Source organism: Hibiscus syriacus, unplaced genomic scaffold (genome assembly GCF_006381635.1).
Source record: "Hibiscus syriacus cultivar Baekdansim isolate YM2019G1 unplaced genomic scaffold, ASM638163v2 tig00110864_pilon, whole genome shotgun sequence".
Taxonomy (NCBI): Eukaryota; Viridiplantae; Streptophyta; class Magnoliopsida; order Malvales; family Malvaceae; genus Hibiscus; species Hibiscus syriacus.
In genome coordinates, this window is record NW_024062893.1 from 374,554 (window position 1) to 398,572 (window position 24,019).

The 24,019-nt window shown below is 33.5% G+C and overlaps 2 pseudogenes; both read right to left on the reverse strand.

Annotated features, from left to right (window-relative positions):
• Positions 1–81: 81 nt before the first annotated feature.
• On the reverse strand, positions 82–24,018 carry LOC120143862 (annotated as a pseudogene).
• On the reverse strand, positions 11,012–11,075 carry LOC120143910 (annotated as a pseudogene).
• Position 24,019: the final 1 nt, after the last annotated feature.

The following is a 24,019-nucleotide window of genomic DNA, read 5'->3' on the forward strand; positions in this document are numbered from 1 at the left end:
TCTTACAACACAGTTTATACAACTTACAAGCAGAACACTAGTTATACAACCAAAACAACTTCAGATACGGACTGATGCAGTTTATGCAATAGCATGAAGAAGCATCTGATTGAAGTGCCACACCCCTAAATATAGATGAACAAGACCAAATCATGCAGTTAAAGATAGCACCTTTCAAACTATGGCTGTAAAGAAGAATAGATTCGTACCATGTCCTTTTCCAACTCTTCTTAACTGAGCCACGTATCCTGATATTTTCTTGATGGCCTCCAGGCTCCACCTATAACGAGAAATCACAACGGGATCAAAACCCCGACTCCAGCATTCATCACTAAAGGAAAATTTCATAGAAACCGAAATTTTATTATACCTGCCCAGCTAAATATTTGCGTTCAATGAATTCTGTCATCTGCACATCATGGCTCCGCACAGCTACCTGTTTACCAAAGCCTTGACTATTAGTTCAAATAGAACTATTTTTCTATCATTTTAGAAACTTCCATCTGCGGATCATGATTTTATCCAATGATTACATAAACCTAATTAATGAAGCCATAGACCTTATTGGCATTTTTAAAATCAAACTTTACAGTTACAAACATATAACAAGATAGAAAAGAATTATATAGGGAGGGAGAACCTTACACTATGCAGGTCCAATAGCTTTTCATTTGTTAGTTTCTCAAGAGACAAGGCGAGCTCCATTGCTGAACCAAAGAATTAGACACAATAGGCTTCTATCGCATATAACATGCTAACACCCGAAGTACATTTTTCACAACTTTTGAAAAATATGACATTATCAAGCAATCCAAGTCAACATTAAGAAAGATAATGAGATGAATACAGGACAAATTTCAAGATGCTTAATGGAGTTAACAAGTGAATGTATATCTCATTGTGTGCTGTTCATGTTGATATATGAACACACCAACCATATAAAATGAAACTAGAAGAAAGAAAGCAACCAAATAAGAAATGAAGCACATTTTTACCAAACCAACGACAAGCTCCAATAATATTAAACTCACCATACAATGCATCTCCTTTCTCTTCGTGATCAAACTCAGAGAGGTGTTGCAGAAGACGGCTATCGAATGGAGCAAAATCACAACTGATAATTTGAGAAAATAAAAATGAAGATAAAAGAGACACAAAATTTACGTGGAAAACCCCTAAATAATATAGGGTAAAAACCACGGGCAACAGTAGAATAATTTCACTATGAGAAAAAATAGGAATTACAACCTCTCTCGATCTACCAAGGAGAAAATAATGATAATTCTCTCTTGATAAAAAGGAGAAAACAACACTCAAGAAACTCTCTAAATTCTCTCTAGTATTGGAAGAAAGCTAGAATGCTTTGGGATGGTTTTGAAGTTAAATGAGATAGGGTATTTATAGCTAAATCTTAAGGACTTAATCTTGTAAATACCCTAAATTTTAGTGACTAGAGTTTGTAATTTGACCATATAAAAAATAATAAAAAATTATGCACCTAATTTTCGGTGCCAACCCATTTATTATTTTTGACTTTCTACAATCTCCCACTTGAAGATTTGATTGGAACAATCATATCTTCACACCATTCTTTCTACCTTGTACCATCATGTTGCTTACGTCTCTGACAGGCCACAGGAGGATCGACACCAAATAAATTTATCAGTATTGATCGCCTTCGTCATGAAATCTGCTATGTTATCTTTGGTATGGATTTTCTGCATATCTATCGTCCCTTCTTCCACCTTTTCATGAATGAAATGGTACTGAACTCGTATGTGCTTTGTTCTTGAATGAAATGCTGGATTCCTTGCTAAATGCAAGGCGCTTTGACTGTCACAAAACAGAGAGACATACTCTTGATTGTGCCCAAGCTCCTCTAATAGCATCTTCAACCAAATTGCTTCTTTACTGGCTTGTGTAGCTGCTACATATTCTGCCTCTGTTGTGGATGTAGCCACAACTGACTGTAATTTTGAAACCCAGCTTACAGCTCCACCAGCAACTTTGAACACATATCTTGTAGTAGATTTGCTTTTATCCAAATCCCCTGCATAGTCAGAATCTACATACCCATTGATTAGTAAGTTTGATCCTCCGTAACATAATGCAATATTTGAGGTCCCTTTGATGTATCTCAGGATCCTCTTTACTGTATTCCAATGCTCTTTGCCTGGATTCGCCATGTACCGACTAACCACTCCCACTGCTTGTGCAATGTCTGGTCTTGTGCATATCATAGCGAACATTAAGCTTCCCACTGCTGATACATACAGTACTCAAGACATCTCTATCCTCTCTTCTTCACTGCTAGGACTCATACTGGAGAATAATTTGAAGTTAATAGGAAGAGGGGTAGAAATTGGCTTACAATCTTGCATGCTAAATCGTGACAAGATTTTCTTCAAGTAATTCTTTTGTGAAAGCCAAATCTTCCTATTACTTCTGTCTCGGTGAATTTGCATCCCTAGAATCTTGTTTGCTGATCCCAAGTCCTTCATTTCAAATTCCCTAGCCAGTTGTGCCTTCAATTCTTCAATATGATATTTGTTGGGTCTTGCAACCAACATGTCATCCACATACAACAGCAATATAACAAAATCGTTATCACCAGACCTCTTGAAATAAGCACAAGGGTCAACATTAAGTCTGTTGTATCCAAGGCATATAATGAAGGTATCAAATCTCTTATACCAACACCTCGGTGCCTGCTTTAGACCGTACAAAGATTTGTTCAACCTGCAAACCAAGTTCTTCTTTTCGTCTTCTTCAAAACCTTCAGGCTGGAGCATATAAATCTCTTCTTCAAGATTTCCATGAAGAAAAGCTGTTTTAACATCTAGTTGCTCTAGATGTAAGTTCAATGTAGCACACATTGCCAAAACTACTCGAACTGTTGTTAGTCGAACCACAGGAGAAAATATTTCATTGAAATCAATACATTCCTTTTGAGCATATCCTTTGACCACCAGTCTTGCACGATACCTCTCAACTTGATCGTCACCATTTTGCTTAATTTTGAAGACCCATTTGTTACCAATTGGCTTCCTTCCTTGTGGTAGTGGCACAAGGTCCCATGTATTATTTTTATGAAGGGCTTCGATTTCTTCTTGCATCGCCATCATCCACAGTGAAGCATCTGAGCTGTTTATTGCCTCTTGGTATGTTGATGACTCACCATCCTCTGTTAAAAGACATTATGCAATATTACCTTCTATAACATAATCTGAGTGCCAATTGGGACGTCTTCTCACACGATCTGATTGACAAGTTGTTGGAGCTTCAGAACTCTCTGGTTCTTGTTCATAATGTGTTGGTTCTGCTTCAAAAGAATCTCCTTGTTCAACCTCCTTTTCCACATGTATCTGAGTAGTCTCTCTGACTTTTCAGTTCTATCATCGTCTTCTTTTCTTTGTAGTTTATCCTCTACAAAGATAACATCCCTGCTGATGATCACTTTGTGGGCAGTGGGATCCCATAAGTGATACCCCTTGACTCTATCAGCATACCCCAAGAATTTGCATTTCCTGGATTTTGGATCAAACTTTGAAATTTCTTGGGCGTTGTACATCACGTACACAATACTTCCAAATACATGGAGGTTTGAATAATCAGCTGGTTTACCAGTCCACATCTCTATTGGTGTCTTTAGCTCTATTGCAGTTGATGGAGCTCGATTCACCAAATAACAGGCGGTATTGACTGCTTCTACCCAGAATGATTTTTCTAGGCCTGCATCCCTCAACATTGCTCTTGTTCTTTCTAACAAGGTTCTGTTCATCCGCTCTGCCACTCCATTTTGTTGAGGAGTGTTTCCCACTGTGAACTGTCTTTTGATGCCTTATTTCTTGCAAAAGTCATCAAATTCTTCACTTGTGTATTCTTATCCATTATCTATTCTGAAACACTTGATCTTATTTCCAGAATCAAGTTCCTCCCGCGCTTTAAAATTTTTGAAAGTGGAAAATACATCTGACTTCTTCTTAATAGGGTACACCCAACATCTCCTGGAGTAGTCATCAATAAATGAGACAAAGTATTTTGCTCCGCCTAGGGATGTAACTGGTGCTTGCCATACATCAGAGTGCACCAATTCTAGAACACTTTTGGCTCTAGAATTTGACGTGTTGAATTTCAACCGGTGCTGCTTACTTGTTACGCAATGCTCACACAACGGAAGTGTTACCTTTGTTAAGCCCTAGAAGTAGTTTTTGCTCCACAAAGACTTTCATTCCTTGTTCTGACATATGTCCAAGTTTTTGATGTCATAACATTGCAGAATCTGAACTACATGAGGCAACAGAGGCTTCTGCTTCTAGCAAAGTATCTCCCTTCAGCATGTACAAGTTTGCTGCTATCTTTTCGCCTTTCAGCTCCACAAGCGCTCCACGAAACACCTTCATGATTCCTTTTTGTGTTTCAATCTTACTTGCATTATTATCCAACAATCTGTAGGATAATAAATTTTTCTTCAGGCCTTTCACGTGTCGCACATCTCGAACAACTTTAATTGTTCCATCATACATCTTCAATTTGATGGTTCCCACACCAATGATCTCTAAGGCATGATCATTGCAACTATACACAGATCCTCCTGAGACAGGTTCATAATGATGGAACCATTCTCTTCTTGAGGTCATGTGATATGTTGCTCCCGAATCAATGAGCCATATATCTGCAAATCATTTTCTACCTTCCACGGTGGTTGACGCTTCACTGCATAGAGCATCTCCATCATCTGAAGTGTTTGCGGTATTGCCTTGTGGATTGGAGTTTTTATTTAGACTCCAACAATCCTTCTTCAAGTGACACTTCTTTCCACAGTGGTAGCACTTTAAATTCTTTTTGCTTTTTGACTTCGATCTACCATGTTTGTGACTGCTGCTTTGGCCACGTTCTGTTGATCTCCCTCTCATCGTTGTCAAAGCTTCTGCTTGTTGCAGATTTACTTGTCTGTATTCTTTGTTCTTGCGCCGATTTTCTTCTTGTAGAACAGCAGCTTGCAACGAAAGACTAGACTGGTGACATTATTGTTTGTCAAGTTGATGATGAGTTGATCATACGAATCCGGTAGACTTTGAAGTAGAAGTTCAGCACGTTCTTGTTCTCCTATTTTACAGCTTAAGGATGTAAGCTGAGAAAATAAGGTGTTCAGTGTATTTAAGTGCTCCGTCACTGAAGTAGATTCTGGCATACAGAGAGTGTACAATTTCCTTTTAAGGAAAATTTTATTGTGCAACGATGTGGCCTCGTACAGTTTTGTGAGATGATCCCATATCTCCTTAGCTATCTTATTCTCTTCGATACTTGACAATACTTCATCTGCTAATGCTAGATGAAAGTTTGCCATAGCATTCTCATCCATCTCGTTCCATTTGTTGTCATCTGCGAAATCCAACGGCCTTTCACTGATAGCCGCTAGACACCCATCTTTCCTCAGGATAGCCTTCATCTTTTAATTCCACAATGAGAAATTTCTCCCATTGAACTTTTCAATATCAAATTTTGTTGCCATAGCTTCTATTTCGGATAGCTCCCACTATTTCACTATCGTGAATAGTTCTCTAAAACCTCAAAGAATGGGTAATACCTTCTTATTTTCTTATGTTAGAGGATCCACCTTTTGGTGGCAACCACAAAGACAATAAACAGATATTACACACTCAAATCTAGCTCTGATACCAATTGTTGCGGAAGACGGCTATCGAATGGAACAAAATCACAACTGATAATTTGAGAAAATAAAAATGAAGATAAAAGAGACACAAAATTTATGTGGAAAACCCCTAAATAATATAGGGTAAAAACCACGGGCAACGGTAGAAGAATTTCACTATGAGAAAAAATAGGAATTACAACCTCTCTCGATCTACCAAGGAGAAAATAATGATAATTCTCTCTTGATAAAAAGGAGAAAACAACTCTCAAGAAACTCTCTAAATTCTCTCTAGTATTGGAAGAAAGCTAGAATGCTTTGTGATGATTTTGAAGTTAAATGAGATAGGGTCTTTATAGCTAAATCTTAAGGACTTAATCTTGTAAATACCCTAAATTTTAGTGACTAGAGTTTGTAATTTGACCATATAAAAAATAATAAAAAATTATGCACATAATTTTTGGTGCCAACCCATTTATTATTTTTTACTTTCTACAAGAGGGGCGTCAATATGGACTGCAGCTTCACTTTTCCACCTCGTTTATTTTGATAAATTATAAACAACCCAAATCGGAAAACAATGGCAAAGAAAAAAGAATAGCAACAATAAGCAAAAGAACCTGGTATTCCATAAATTTCTCAGCATCCTCTCTTTTCTTCTAAACTTGATTCCTTGAAGAACCTATTCAGGGGAAAGTCTGAAGTTAGCTTAACACCAAAAAGAGGGTTCCATAATGCTAAGCAAACTCAAAATTTTTCAAGGAGAATTACTTGGCAAAACCCATTGAGTGCAACGTGTCCTTGTAGAAGTAGGCAAACTCTCACGGCCCTATTTCGGGTTGGACCCGGAATTAGGTTTCGACTTAAATAAATGGGTTAGAGTCGTCACTGACCATTTTAAAAAATATTTAGGTTGATCAGACACTATCTTACCTGATCTGCGTTTTACCAGAAATATGTCATATTCGGGAGTCGGTTACAGTCAAGGAAGGATTAAAACTCTTGAATTGCTCTTTCGATACTATTTTAATTTTTCGGTTGTCTTAATTGCGAAAATTAAAATTTAAAGACTGAATTTGAATTACTTACCTTTGATCGATTGAAATTACCTCTAAAAAATTGAAAACGTTAGATTATAAAATAAAAGAAATATCAAATAAAAATTAAATTTAAAAAAATAAATCAAAGAAGGAAATATTAAATTTAAAAAAATGTCATATAAAAAAAATTAAAAGAAAAAAAGTAAATGAAAAAAATATTAAATTTCATAAAAGAAAAATAATAAAATATAAAAAATGTTAAAAGAGAAAATTAAAATTAAACAAAATAAAATAAAAAAGAAGTGAAAAAATAAAATAAAAAAAGAAGTGTCAAATTTTAAAGAAAATACAAAGGAAATATAATAAAATAATAAATAGTAGTAGTAAAGATAAAAAGGGGTTTTTTAAAAGTTGTTTTTAAAATAGAAGATAAGAATTAAATAAATAAAATAATTGAATAAATAATTTAAAGAGATTGAGATAAAGAGAAACTTGTGAAAGCAACCTTAGACTTCAGCTTTACCTCAAATTCTTCGAATCATCGAAACATATCTTTACTTCAAAATTCACGTCGGCTTACAAGGACAATTCTTCGCTGCCGACTCGGATTATATTGTTTCAATAATAATTGGTTCCGATCTCAGTTTCCTCTTAGCAAATAATTTTGCTAAGTGTGTTCTCATAAAGTCGAATATGAATTCTCACGTTTGGGATTGAGCCTTCGGCTTAAAAGAAAATTAGTTAAGCATAACCAAAGTCATACTTAGCATAATTGTTGAAAACAAAATTTAAAAGAAAATAAATAAGTGTGCGAAAAATAGAGATAAAGATAGAGAGAGAAAGAAGATTTTATTCTCAAATATGTGTATGTTATTCTAAGCTCACTCTGAGAGGGTATTTATAACATTCAAATTCCTGAAAACAAGATAAATATATTTCCTAAAATAATATCTTTTATCCTAATTAAAACACTTAAAACTATTTAAACTAAAATACCTAAACAAAGACAAAATAAAATAATATTTAAAATAATATCCTAAATCCTAATCGAAATACTAACATTTATTTAAACTAGAATAAAAAGATAAAATATAATATTAATATATATATACTAAATAAGCCCCGGACAAAAATGGGTGTCTACAGTTGCCCCTCTTTGTCATTTTTCGTGTAACGAATAATAAGACAAAGATAAAAGGACAAATTTTCGTTCGGTAGTTGCAGATGACTTCACTGTCGCGAAGTTGGGTCAGTCTTGAAATGATATCCTTCTTCGTGAGATCGGAATTTGAATAGGAAGGTGGTTTATTGTTGCCAAATCGTAGTCAACCTTGGTATTCTTCTCGTTTTAAAGACCTCGGTTTGAAAATTCAACCAGAAAGTAGTTCCTTGATGCTATCATATGGTTGATATGCCCTCGAGCTGAATGAAATCAAACTCTAAGGTTTTTTTTGACAGATAGCCCTTCTCGCCTTGAGCTATGCTATAAATTCGGCTGGGAGATAGTCCCTTCTTGTTAAATCGCAGCCAACCTAGGTCTTCTTCTTGACTTAAAGACCCTAGTTTAAACTTCAACTGGCAAGTAGTTCCTCGCTGCTACCATGCGGTTGATACGCCTTCGAGCTGAATGGAATCGAACTTGAAAGTTTTCGTTGACAGATAACCCTTTTTGCCTTGAGCTATGATGTGAACGGTTACTCTAAGTGAAGGATGGCTCCCCTTCATGGGTCTAATCCGGTCATAATTCTTTAGATGACTCCCCTTCACGAGAAAGTAAAGTGGTATATTCTTCAGGTGGTTCCCCTTCACGGGTCTGAACCAGGTGAGATGATCTTTGGATGACTCCCCTTCATTGGAAAGTCATGTGGTTTATTCTTCAGGTGATTCCCCTTTGCGGGTCTAAACCAGGTGAGATTATCTTTGGATGACTCCTCTTCACGGGAAAGTCATGTGGTATATTCTTTAGGTGGTTTCTCTTTGCGGGTTTGAACCAGGTGAGATGATCTTTGGATGACTCCCCTTCACGGGAAAGTCATGTGGTATATTCTTCAGGTGGTTCCCCTTCGCGGGTCTTAACCAGGTGAGATTATCTTTGGATGACCCCATTCATGGGAAAGTCATGTGAGATGTTCTTTGAGTGACTCCTTTTTTGCGAGAAAGCCAAGTGAGGTAGTCTTTCAGTAGATATCATCTGTCGTGGAGTTGAAATATGGATCGAAAACTTTTACTGGAAGCTAGCCATTCACCGTTGAGTTAAGATAAATTGAATTTGTTTTGAATCAACTCTCGAACCCATCTGAATTGGCTCTTAAACCCATTTGAGGTTGATTCTAAGATCCATCGATCTTTTTATAGGTCAAGCTAGTTAAGGCGTAGCTCCTTGCCGCTGAGTTTAGCAACCACCATCGATCTTTTTGAAGGTTCTTTTGAATTGAATATCTTTCATTGTAAAGTTGAAACTTGACTCTAAAGCTTCAATCTCTGGTTATCTCTACGTCACTAGTTTCATTCTTTACACCTTTGGGCTATATTTGAAAACATCTGATATTTGCATAATTGTTCGCTCAATCCATTGAACTTGTATTCCTGGTTGGATGGACTAAATTTGATCCTGAGATTCTTAAGCACTATTTTGGCCTTGAATTTCTGATCTTGATCTTGGATTCTTCACTATGTTTAAATCCGATGTATAAAATTTTATTAATAGTCTTGGTTTGGGCAATACCTTTTAGTTATCTCAGGTATGGTGCATAAGCCTTGAACGACTTCCGAATATCTTCTAGAAACTGCCACGTCAAACCGTGTCATGCCTAGATTCGTGCCCATGTCTCCAACCGTGACCAAATAATAAAAAAATTGCAGAATGCCTTCCTTTTAGTGTAATTTCCAGAATCTGACGTCCTGCACAGAAAATGAATTAAAACGAACAAATAAGCCACAAAAGCCAATGATTAAGGAGTAATTTAAAAGCAAAATATTAACTAAATTAAGCACTTATCAAATTCCCCCTCACTTATTCAATGCTTGTCTTCATGCATTCCTCAATTAACATGTCAAAATCATAAGTTGTCATATTCAATTTCAATTTATTCCTCAAACTTCCAATCGAACTAAGTTCATGACATTTACCTTATTCAAGTTACAATCAAGCAAAGAAACAACTAAGCAAATTTAAAGTAAGCAAGACATCCCAATTAATTGCCAATTTCAATGAAACATGACTCAATACCTCACAAAGATTCGTACATATCTGCTCAAAGTGTTTGGTGTGAATGAAATCACTCAAACCGAAACTAACCAAAACATTACCATAGGCTTGGAATCCAATCAAGTCTCCACTACAAAAAATGAACATAATGCAATAATCAAGGGGTCTTTAAACAAGGTGTAACGGGGCTTAGGTTAGGGTAGGGAAAATGCCAAAAAGAAAGGTTTAAAATACAGAAACAAGAGATCGAAATAATTAAGAACAATCCATGAATTGACATGAAACACAATGAAACAAGGAAAAATAATATATGAAAGACAATTGAAACTATTAATTTTTTCTTCATTTTTGTTGTTGTTTGAAACAGTGAACAATTTGTTCCTTTTTGATTTTTTTGAAATAACGATTTTTTTCATGGAATAAGAGTGATACAATATCTTAAGTCTCAGTAAGGGTATGAAAAGAGAGGAAAATAAAAAAAAGAAAAGCTTCGGGTTTAATTATGAGGTATAAAACAAAGAAAATGATATAGGCTCAAATGTGGTTCACTAGTGGATATGTAAACGGGTAGGCTTTTTAGGAAAAGTGAGTGTATCCTAGGTGACCCTATCACATTAAAACATTACGTTTAATATGTTGTCTCGATATGCATTATGATTACAAGTTCTACAATATCCTAATTAGTCTGGTACACTCTAGTCAAACAATGAGCAATAAATAAAATATATGCTCGTGAGGCTCAAATCTCACAAGAAAGGTTTATATGCAATGAGTCAAGTTCATCTCTATCGACAAAAGCATGAAATATCAATACTCAACAAAAAATTCACCAGCTATACCAATCACCAATCATGAAAATTAAATTCGATCAAAACATGATCACAATCCAAAAGGAAGCAAGAGTATAAAGTGAAGTTCAAGACTAGTAACCAATGATCCCAACACATCAATATCAGAATAACTCAATTTCAAACAATCAAACAAGTCAAGGAAAAAATTGATGACATGCTTATATTTCCCCACTCACTTAATCTGTTTTGTCCCAAAATGTATGTCGAATTTAAAAACAAAGAGAGGGAAAATGAATACTCCCCAATCTAGTGGCGAAAAAATTTGGTCCATTTGTCGATTTGTACGTGTCATCCTTGCGCAAAGGCCATGATAATCTTCGTTTGGGAAGTCAAAGTCTAGTCGCTCATAATTTTCAGCAGTTCTGCTTGCCATGAAATCCGATATGACACTTTGCTTTATAGTTTTTTGGCTTACGTAATTGATGTCAAATTCGGATAACAACATCTGCCATCGGGCTTTTCGACGGGAGGATATCTGATTTTCAATCAGTGAACTTTTTACTCAGGTTTTAAATGGCCCTTTCCTTTCTCCCGGATTCATCATGCTGACCCATAATACACCCCATTGAGTTCTTGAATATGGATAAATACAAGAATAGAGGTTTACCTTGAATGAGGGACATTAAGATAGGAGTGCAAGATAAGTATTCTTTTATTTTCTCGAATGCAGTCTGGCAATCCTTATCCCATGTTCCATAGTTATTTTTTTCGAAGAAGGCGTAAAATTGGGTTGCATTTGTCGGTCAATTGAGATATGAACTGCGCTATGTAATTTAACATGCCTAGAAAATCTCGAACCTCTTTCTATGTTTTTGGGGAAGGTAAATTCTGGATGGCTTTGACTTTATCTGGATCGACTTCGATACCTCTTATGCTGACCATGAAGCCTAACAACTTTTCGGATGTTACCTCGAAGGTACATTTGTTGGGGTTCAGTTTTAGCTGGAACTTTCTTAATCTTTGAAGGAGCTTTCTCAGATTCTCGACATGTTCATCTTCGGTTTGTTCTTTGACAATCATGTCATCGACATAAACGTTGATTTCTTTGTGTATCATGTCATGAAACAATGTCACCATGGCTCTTTGATATGTTACCCCAGTATTCTTTAGTCCAAAGGGCATCACCTTGTAGTAGAAAGTTCCCTATATTGTGACAAATGTGGTCTTTTCCATGTCCTCAGGATGCATCTTAATCTAGTTATATCCTGAGAATCCGTCCATGAATGAGAAGAAAGCATTCTCTGTAGTATTATCCACCAAAGTGTCTATGTGCGGTAGAGGAAAGTTATCTTTGGGACTCGCCTTGTTAAGGTCTCGATAATCAACACACATGAGCACTTTTCCGTCTTTCTTTGGAACCGACACTATGTGAGCCACCCATTCCGGATACTTGGCCACTTGAAGGAAGATGACATCGAATTGTTTCTTGATCTTTTCCTTGATCTTAAGGAGCATTTCATGTCTCATTCTCCTTAGATTTTGTTACACAGGTTTACATTCTAGTTTGATGGGCAGTTTTTGGACTACCATATCCGTATCTAGTCCCGCCATGTCACATCTTTGTATTCTTGAAGTAAGAATATTAAGTTTTGTGTTGCTTCAGTTGAGAGAGTTGTGCTAATTTTGACTTCCTTTCTCTCCTCTTCTGTACCCAGATTCATGACTTCGATTTTCTCTTTATGTGGCAATATTTGCTTGTCTTCTCTTTCTATCATTCTTAACAATTCGGAAGGTAAATTGCATTCGTCTTCATTTTCACATTCATCAACTTCCCCAAGACAAAAGAACTGTTCAAAATCCACTTCCGGGTCAATATCATCAGCACCTACATTATCATTATCTTGGGACTCTGAAAGAAATTTGAAAACCATAAGTAATTCTTCAGCCATCCAGTTTCTAAGCACCAATCCAGGTGGTAAAGGGATTATTCCTGACCCGTCCATATTTTCAACATTCTCTGTGATTATAACTTTAATACTCCAATCTTTCAAAGCAACCTCTAAATCTGGTGAAGTTGTCCCAAACTCTTAACCACCAGATTTAAATGTTTTATAAAGAGGTGGAAAATCATGGGTTCCCATTGAAATTCACTCCCATTTAATATGGCCAATCTTTTTTCTCGGTTTTTCTGAATTTCCTTCCTCTTATGTTGTTCACTTTTCTGTTAGTTAATGTGAATTTAAAATCATGGAAAAATGCAAGGTATGAAAATAATGCATGATGCATGAGAATTAGGGGCATTGATCCGGAAACATGTCTGTTATTATAAATAATCTTTATTGAGACAAAAGTGTTTTATTCTTTTTAAGAGACAAAAATATCTTAAAGGTACATTCTGACTAAATCCTCTAAACCCTGAACAGCTTCTAATAGGTTGACAAGTGTTCTTCCTTCATCTGTCACTAGTTGAATACCTTGTTGGACCACTCCGGCTTCCCTTGCTAAACCGTGCAAGTGACGAGCTATTTTTTGTACTTGTTCAAAAAAATCTCGGATGACTGCATCTCTGGCTTTTATCCTTTCCTGAGCCTGTTCCCAATGAAAACACCATTGAAATCCTCCATCAAAAGGAACTATCTAAAGTTCATTTGCTTGTTTTTTGAATTCGTCAACAATGGCATCCAATTTCAGCTATCGTTTTGCCATCATATTCTTGTTGTCTTTGAAGGGACCTCTCTAGGTCAATAACCTTTTTCCCATCTACCCCTTCGACCTTTGTCAACCCATTTTTAGAAAGTTGACTTTTGATGTGCTTGGTGTAAACCCGATCCATTCTGAGTCCTTCACAATGCAACAAAGCAGTATATTCTTCGATTGTGGATACCATGTCTTCTTGGTTAAATGTGAAGAAGATGTACCCCGGATTCCAGAATTGTACTAGGGCTCATCCGTTTTGACATGGAGTAGAAGTGCAATATCACCATACCGCTGGCAGAACTTCCTTTTCTGGTCATTTTTTCAGCTATCCCAAATGCTCTGTAGTTCTTGAGCATCGTTCTGCTTTAGGTTGACAAAAGCATAACCAACCAGATCTGACACATAGTTTTCTTGCAATTTGTCTCCTTTTTTTCCCGAGTCTTTTCGGACCATAGTCATATCTCGACATTTTTCGCCTCTTGCATTACAACCCCTTTTTCATTAATACAGATTATTCGTGTGCAAAAAAACATTTTTTTGGATCAATTACCTCTTTTTATGATGCAAATGATAAAAAGCAAACATGAAAGAAAAATCAGTTAGTAATATATAAATAATATAATAATAAAAGTAAAAATAAAACAATAAGAAGGTAAAACATCATAGGTTTTGAAATGAAGTTTCGGGGTGGGCTCTAATTCCCTGTAGTCTCCCGGTTTAGGTTCTAAAGAAGGTACCTGAGTTCTCATTGCTTTCGCCCCCTTGGGCTTGCCAGACCCTCAATCATAAGCTCATTACAAGCCTATGTGGACCAAGTTAAACTCGAGAGGATACATTCCCTTATATCTATACGGAGAATAAATTCGCACGAAGACATAAGGTATATGAATCTCGAATGTTACTTGCTAGGCCTATACGGAGAATAAATTTCACGAAGGCGTCGCTTTCACCTCTACTTAAAAGGGTTTGGAGCTTGGGTATAGAGCCTGAGATAAAAAATTAAAAATCTGAAATCATTGAAAAAAAAAGTCAGTACAACTATTTATTTGAAAATAATCAAAGATAAATAATTAGAATCGAATAAATAAATTAAATTTTTTTATTTTCTCTTAAAAAGACAACTGAAAATTAATTCTGGTATGACTCACTTACCTGTCCCCAGCAGTGTCGCCAAGTTGTAGCGTCTGTCTTTTGGGTTGGGCCCGAAATTTTGCTTCGACTTGAATAAATGGGTTAGAGTCGCCACCAATCATTTTAAAAAATATTTAGGTTGATCGGACACCAGCTTACCTGATCTGCGTTTCACCAGAAATATGTCGGATTCGAGAGTCGATTATAATCAAGGAAGGATTAGCACCCTTGAAATGCCCTTTCAGTACCATTTTAATTTGTCGGATGTCTTAATTACGAAAATTTAAATTTAAATTTAAAGACTCGATTCGAATTACTTACTTTTGATCGATTAAAATTACTTCTAAAAAGTTGAAAACGTTAGATTATAGAATAAAAGAAATATCAAATAAAAATTAAATTTAAAAAAATAAATCAAAGAAGGAAATATTAAATTTAAAAATGTTATATAAAAATATTAAAAGAAAAAATAAAATAAATGAAGAAAATATTAAATTTCAGAAAAAATAATAAAATATAAAAAATGTTAAAAGATAAAATAAAAATAAAACAAAACAAAATAAAAAAAGTGGTAAAATAAAATAAAACAAAATAAAAAAATTGTTAAATTTTAAAGAAAATACAAAATAATTATAATAAAATAATAAATAATAGTAATAAAGATAAAAAGAAGGTTTTTAAAAGTTGTTTTTAAAATAAAAGATAAGAATTAAATAAAAGAAAATAATTAAATAAATAATATAATGATATTGAGATAAAGATAAACTTATAGTGAAACCAGCCTTAGACTTCAGCTTTACCTCAAATTCCTCGGATCATTGAAACATATCTTTACTTCAAAATTCACGTCGGCTTACAAGGACAATTCTTCACTGCCGATTCGGTTATGTTGTTTCAACAATAACTAGTTCTGATATCAGTTTCCTCTTAGTAAACAATTTTGCTAAGTGTGTTATCGAAAAATTGAATATGAATTCTCGCGTTTGGGATTGAGCATTCTCTTTAAACTTCGGCTTAAAAGACAATTAGCTAAGCATGACCAAAATCATACTTAGCATAATTGTTGAAAACAAAATTTTAAAAAAATAAAGAAGTGTGCGAAAAATAGAGAGAAAGCTAGAGAAAAAAAGAAGATATTATTCTCATATCTGTGTGTGTTATTCTAGGCTCACCCTGAGAGGGTATTTATAGACTTCAAAATTTTAAAAACAAGCTAAAGATAGTTACACTTAAAATTATTTAAACTAAAATACCTAAAACAATGATAAAATAAAATAATATTTAAAATAATATCCTAAATCTTAATTGAAATACTAATATTTATTTAAACTAGAATACAAAGATAAAATATAATATTAATATATATATATATATATATATATATATATATATATTAAATAAGTCTCGGAAAAAAAATGAGTGTCTACACAAACATTGAATTATACACATACGAAACATTGTATTCGACACTGTCTTTCCAAAATAAATTCACAAAACATTAGAAAATATAAAAGATGTCTTTTTTTTTCCAAATACAGAGTTGATTTTAATAACTAAAAAAGAAAGAACTCACTTGATTTGTTCGTTGATTGAAGCTTCACAGTCATCAGTGAACTTTTGGCGAGCCAGATAAACTTGAGACAACGTGGTTACAAGATCAAACTCCTTCTCGACTTCCTTAAAGGTTTCAGTGCCTTGTGGTTGGCCTCCATTTCTTGGACAATAAAGCTGATGAGTCGAAGAAGAAAACGAAGGGGAAAATGACGTTTGAGATAAAGAAACATATGAAAACAGGGAGGCCTGAGTTTCCACTTGAAGGTTTGACAAAGAAAAAACCCAAAGCTTTTGAGAGAAAGGAGAATCAGAGTTTTGCAAACAATGGAAGATTGAAGGAGGGACTGAAATAAGCAAGGGGGAGAGGGATGGAACGTGTACGTTCAAGGTGAGGTGGTGCTGGCCTACTCGAGGTTGATATACACATATCAGATAACCATGGTAATATTTAATATTTAATATTTAGTCTTTTATTTTTATTTTATTGATTAGTTTTATAAATTTGCGTTTAATTATTTTTATGTATTTTTTTTATATTTTTCATGAGACATAATGATAAATTTGCTTTTTATAAGATGACCATTTTGAATCATATTCTTTTAAATATTTTGAAATAAAATACCTCTAATTAATGAAAATAATTAATTAATTAATGATCAATATTATTTTTTTCTGACGAGATATATCTATGTGGATTAAAATATTAACATATAATTTATATTAATAATTTTTTAAATTAATTATATTTTTAATAAAGTAATTAACAATCAATCAACTATTGCCACGTGACACCATATTTGAACCCGAATATTATGGGTAGATGGCTCCACGTTTAACCACAAGATCATCTTATTCATTTGTTAAAATCCTACCAATAACAATATATAGAGTGAATTGTAATGATAATTAATTATATATAAATAAAATCAAATTTATATTTATATTTATTACATAAACATTGTGTTTTTTTTATTTTTTTCATATTTTTAAGTTTTCTCAAATATTTTTAATTTATCTAAACGTTATTTTATTTTAATTTTCAATCATTTTCTATAATTTTTCAAAAATAATCAATCTTCATTTTATAACTATAAATATTAATCATTTATTTCTCAAATATTATTTAATTGTCTTTATAAATAAATTTATTTTATAGTAATAAAATTAATATTTAAATAAATTTAAAATGTTAAATATCTATAGTTATAACATGAAGAAAAAAATTATAAAAAAAAATATTTAGTAAGTTAAAAATGCTTGAGAAAACTTAAAAATATTTAAAAAATTAGGTAAATTAAAAATCTATGAGAAAACTTAAAAATATTAAAAATTGTTATAAATATTTATTTATGTACTATCGCTATCTTTATTTATAAGATATGATTTTGATATATTTTATTATTGGAATTTTAATATCCATTAGATTTAGAATTTTATATGACATCTACTCCTTATGATTATGAATATGGAGTTAAGAGAAAATATTGTATACAACTCATTATAATAATACATTTCTCTCTCTTTTATTTGTATATCTCTTCTTCTTGTTGTTCTTCTTATTATCTTGTTTTGTTTATTTCACAACACGTTATCAACACGTGTTTCTCAGAAATAATTATTTATTTATTTTAAAAGATGATATTCATATATATGATTTCAAGTTTCTAATCGCATCTATACATCACAATGTTAGGAGGAGTTTCGATCTGATATGATCCTATTGGGGCGGTTTTTTTTTGAAATTTAGGGATTTGAGGTGGGCTAACGTCGGGTTTAAGGTGAAAAATCACAGACCCGATCCGACTATATATATATATATATTTAATATTTTAAATATTTTTATTTTTATATTGTTAAAATATATTATTTAATTATTAAAAATATAATAAATTATTATAAAATATATTATTTTAACAATTTAAAAATAAAAAATGATTATAAATATATTATTATAAAATATATTATTTTAATTATTTTAAAATATTAATATATTCAGGTCAGGTCGGGTCAGAGTTTTAATTTAAAAATCAAAACGGATTCTAGACGGAAGAAAAACTAAAAATTATCGGGATGGATCGGATCGTGGTTTTAATTTAAAAATTAAAAGGAATTCGAGACGAAAGAAAAACTAAAAATTATCGGAACGGATCAAGACCGGGTATAAGCCATAGATTTTCGAATAGGGATCGAGGCAAACAGAAAAACTGCCCCGCCCCTGTGCCCATCCCTACGTGCAGCCCTATTCAGGTAAACTTTAATTTCTACATGCGATTTTAATTTTTATGTGCGGTTTTCATCAGTTCTTTGAAATATTTGGTTTAAATTTTATACACCTAACTTTGATTTGAAAATCAAATTACGAAGTAAATGCCTATTTCATTGTTTTTTTAAATCACAACATCATTCGTTCTAGAGTATTTATCGAGCTTTTCGAGTCAAATCTCAAGTAGCTCGTTTCGGCTTGTTAAGAACTCGAGTCGAGCTCGAGTCTAGTCCATTCGATTCTAGTATTTATCGAGCTTTGATCGAGGCGATCTCAAGTAACTCACGATCTGTCTCGTCTCATTTACAGCGTTAATGCGTTGTTTTTCTTTCATTCTTAAAATTGTGTATTACTTGATTGATAATATCATAATTATGAATTTAGAATTTCTCCGTAAATTTTTTTGCGGCTATTACAAAATAATATTACACTAACTTCATTAAAAGAAAAAAAAACATCATGATTACACGATCATTATGAATTTTGATATTTATAAATACATTTTAATTTTATATTTGTTTATAAATAAGGGTAAACTATGTCAAAAACCACTCATCTTTAAACCCGAGATAAAAAATATCACTGACGTTTCAATTTTGCCAATTTTAGCACGGACGTTTATGTTTCACTATAATTTTGCCACTCCGCCGTTAATCCGTTAACGACACGATGACATGGCGTTCCAATGCCGTGACGACGATGTCATGGACGGTTTTTATTAAAACGACATAGTTTTGTAAATGACTATTTGTATTCTTAAAACGGTTTAGTTTTATAGTTTTTTGTTTTATTATTCCCGAAACCCATTAAACAATTCATTAGTATTCCAAAACAAAATTAAAACTTTGCATTGGTTTCCCAAATACCACCCATCAGATGAATGGACCAAAAGTTTTCGTTCATTTGTATTCCAAAAGAGTCTAAGAATTCTCTATCACTGAAAAAGATTTCCTTCATTTCATATTTCACTGCAAAAGCAAAATGGAGAAACAATTCTTGCGATCCAAAGGAATGACGAGCATGAAATATGGTAATAGCGTTTGAAAAGCAAATGTTTTTTAAAGATTTTTTCGAAATACTTATAGGGATTTTTTCGAAATACTTTTAGGGTTCTTTTTATGAAAAAACTCTATCTCTAACTATTTGTTGTTTTCTTCGTTAATTATGTAACTTAAATAGGGTTTTATTTCTTAGGTTTTTATAGGTTTGTGATAAAATATGATAATTATGGATGATTTTTGGTATTTCGGGTTTTTTTGTTGGGGTTTTTAGCATTTTATACGATCTAAATATGATTGTTGTTGCTTTCCCACATGATTTTTATGCCGGTGCATATTACTATATTGAATGAATATTTTATCCATATAAATGTATATTGCTGGATGTTGACTATTTTTAAACCTTTTTATGGTCGGTGGTTGTTGCATCAAATTTGCTGCTTGTATGATTAATTGTTCTAAAGTTGTCATCGATGGTGGTCCCAAATTTTATTTTTTTACAAGTTAATGATGGCCCATCTACTGGTTTTATATATTTGCTACCAGTGTTCTAAAAGTAGTGTAAGGGGACCATCTGTATTGTAAAGTAAATTTTTAATGCTGACTGATTTTATAATTAGTTTTGACAGGTAGAAAATCTGAATATTTCACAATTGTTTTGCACCATGGTGGCTTTATGGTAAATTCATCTAGTTTTAAATACACTGGAAAGGAGGTAAGTTTTATTGATATGTGCCATGTGGATAGTATGTCAATGATTGAAATGTATGATATTGTGGAAGTGTTAGGTTATTCTGGTTTGTGGCATTTGTTTTGGAAATAATCTGAGCCTAAATTTATTGTTAAGCCATTAAGAACAGATTGTGATATCATTAGCATGTTAGAAGATATGCCGATGAATAGACACATTCATTTGTACTTAGAAGAAAATGAAGCAAACTTTTCGAATGAAACCACTGAAACCAGTTATCAGAATGCAACTGAAACTCTTGAAACTGTTATAACTGAAATGCATGAAACTCATGAAACTTATGAAACATTCAAGACTTAGTTAAACTCTGAAGAAGATATATAATATGTTGCTGATGACACTGATTCTTCTGTAAGTGGTTTTGAATACAGTGAAAATGATGTGAGTGAGGAAGAGGGGTCTGTACATGAGGTACACGTGGGAGTAGATTTTGAAAGAGATTTTAATGGGTTAAATAATATAGATGAGGGAAATATTAATGAACTGATGGAGTAGAGTCATTGCATACTGAAAATGAATCTGATTTTGAGTCTGACTCTAAAGGTTGAGGAAAACATAGATGTCCTGAGTTTAACGATGAAGCTGATATGGAAAACCCACAGTTTAAAGTTGGAATGATTTTTTGGTGATAAGTTGAAGTTCAAAGAGGCTGTCAGGTAGTATGGGATTAAGAATAGGGTTGATATCAGATTCAAAAAAACTTAAAGTGTTAGGGTGCATGTTGTTTGTAAGGAAGGGTGTCCGTGGTATATTTGGGAATCAAGGGTTGATCGAAAAGATGAAACAAACACCTCATGTCAGATTAAGTCTTATGTAGAAGATCATAATTGTTTGTTGGGTTTTAAAAATAAAATGTAACCTATAAGTGGATGGCTAAAACATATCTTGTAAACTTTAGGGCTAATCCTCAGTACCCAATTACAACTTTAAGACAGGATGTATCAGAATATCATGTGTATAAAGTGTCATTGAGTAAGTGCTTGAGAGCTAATCACTTAACTCTTGATATGGTCATTGGGAGTCAAAAGGGTCAATACTCAAAGATATATGATTATCTTAGAGAAATGAGGTCTTCTAATCCTGGAAGCACAACCATTCTAAAATTGGATAATAGGGTGTTTGAAAGAATGTACATATGTTTACAAGAATGCAAAGAAGGTTTCAAAGGTTGTAGACCTATAATTAGTATAGAGGTTGTCACCTTAAGGGCTATTATGGAGGTACTCTTTTGGCTGCTGTTGGTATTGATGGTAATAACAACATCTATCCAATTGCTTATGCTATTGTTGATAGTGAAAATGAATCATCTTGGACTTGGTTTCTTTTACCGTTGGTAACTAATTTGGAGATTGAAACCTCCCATAATATCACATTTATGTCAGACAAGCAAAAGGTAATTTTGGTTTACCCTTTAATTAATTATTCCTTTATATTATGAATAATTTTCTAATACGATGCGTCTTGTTTTTTAGGGATTGATTGAGGTAATGATGCATGTTTTACCTAATGCTAAGCATAGGACTTATGTGAGACACTTGTACTCCAACTTTAAGAATAATGCTCAATTCAAAGGAAAGAACTTAAAGGATGCACTGTGGAAGGCAACTAGAGCTACCTACAAAAAAAGTATGAAGATGCAATTGATAACTGAAAACATTATCAAAACCAACCTTTGATTGGTTGAATGCAAAAGACCCTGCCCAATGGTCTAAATCTCATTTCTCCCCAAGGAGTAAATCAGACATGCTACTCAGCAATTTGTCTGAGTGTTTTAACAAGGTAAAATGAATAAAATTATTTAAATATGATTATATTACAATATTATTCTAAGCCATTTTTTGGTTCTGTTACAAGATGATTCTGGAAGCTCGCGATAAACCAATTTTGACTTTAATGGAGATGATGAGGACCAATATAATGGAAAACATTTCCAAGAAAAAGGAAGTTGCAAACAAGTACACTGGAAGTTTGTGTCCAAGAATCCAAAAGAAAATTGAACTTGCAATTCAACAATCCACTAGGTATTATTAAACTATTTATTCTTACTAATGTGTATGTACTGTTAAGTTTGTTTCCAATTATAACTTTAAGTTATTTGTTCTTGATTCATTTTTATGTGTAGGTGTTGGCCTACACACGCAGGAGGTAAAAAATATCAAGTGTCTGTTGACCATCTAACCAACATGCTATTGATTTAGAAAATCATTCCTGCTCATGTAGGAAGTGGGATCTCCCTGGTTTGTATCAAGTGTCTTATGTTACAATATTGTTCTCATTTACTTTATTAATTTAACTACTTTTATTTCTTTCATGGATAGGAATCCCATGCATACATGCAGTTTCTGTAATGGTGTTAAATAATCAAAGACCTGAAGCTTATGTTCACAACTCTGATTTTGTAACCACTCAATGATAAATTTATAGTCACTTCATTCAACCCATGAGAGGCCCCAATCTGTGGCTAACTGACACCACTTGTGAACCAGTTATACCACCAAAAATTAGAAGACCACCAGGAAGACCTAAAAAAAGAAGAGAAAGAAAGCAGATGAGCCTAGAAATTCTCATGCTACAATGAGCAAGAAACGTCTAATGATGTATTGCTCCAAGTGTGGTCAACCAGGACACAACCAAAGGACCTACAAAGGGATAGTTGGAGGCAACATGCCACCTAGGCGACCTAATTTCAACTCAACAAGGGAAACCAACGATAGAAGGGTTGAATCAAAGCACATCCGGAGAAAACTACATGTATATATTTCTTATTTTTTTAACCTTATATCACAATTACAATTATGTTTTGAGATTTTGGTACACTATGACTACAGGTTAGGAGAAGAACTGCAACAATGATTACACCATCATCAAAGACTGCAACATCACAAGCACCATCATCACAACCACTATCATCATCACAAGCTGAGCCTCCATTTGTCTTTATTCCTACTCCAGGCCACACATTTTATCCAACCAACCAGCAAACAGAAACTGTAATGACAATTATATGGATGTCACCCTCACAAGAAGATGTGACTGCCAACCAACAATTAAGCCAGTTAAGCACTATAACCCAGACTTCCCAAGAAGACTGTGGAACTATTTTTGCAAAACGACCAAGGATGTTATAGGTTACTATTCTCCAACTTTATTTGGATGATTTCAGAACTTAGATACTTGGGTTGAATTTTGGATTGAATACTTACATTTATGAACTATGTCTTTAAAACACATGTGTTTATTCACATTGATATTTTGTTTCATATTTTGCTAGGTTTTATAGGTTGATACTGTTTTAACTTAAGTGCTTATGTGCACTTTATGTTTTTGTACACATGTGTTGATTATCAACCACAACTCTAATTGAATGAAATTTATTTTGTTTATCATTCTTGTTTGACGTTTTAAAGGTAAAAAAAATTGTAAGCATCAAAGCATCAAGTTTTTTTAACAAGAAAAACTCAGAAATTAATTTTACAAAACCATCTAACAAGCACTATCATTTTTAACAAGAACCAACCCGTTAATCCTAAAATTTTCACCCTCATTTTTTCGTCCCATTACAAACCAAAAGTACCATCATCACAAATTCCACCCTAAATTTTATCACCATCACCATTGTTGTAACATCAATAGTTTACGTACCAACCCAATACAAACCTTAAAATAAAAATAGCACTCAAAACAATTCTCTCATTCCTCCTTTTAGTTTTAGTTGCTTTGATTTTCTTCAACAATCCCACAAGAACAACGCGTGCTCGTGGAGTCATTGGAGGGTCAAACCAGCAGAAAAATCGACAACCAGGTATAACCAAACTCCCATAGTTTTTGTAGCCAAAAAATCTTCTCTCAGGATTATCATTGGACCATGATGTCCTCAGTTGAGTTGGATATCCACACCCATAGACTAGATATGCAAGGGATTGCTCCATT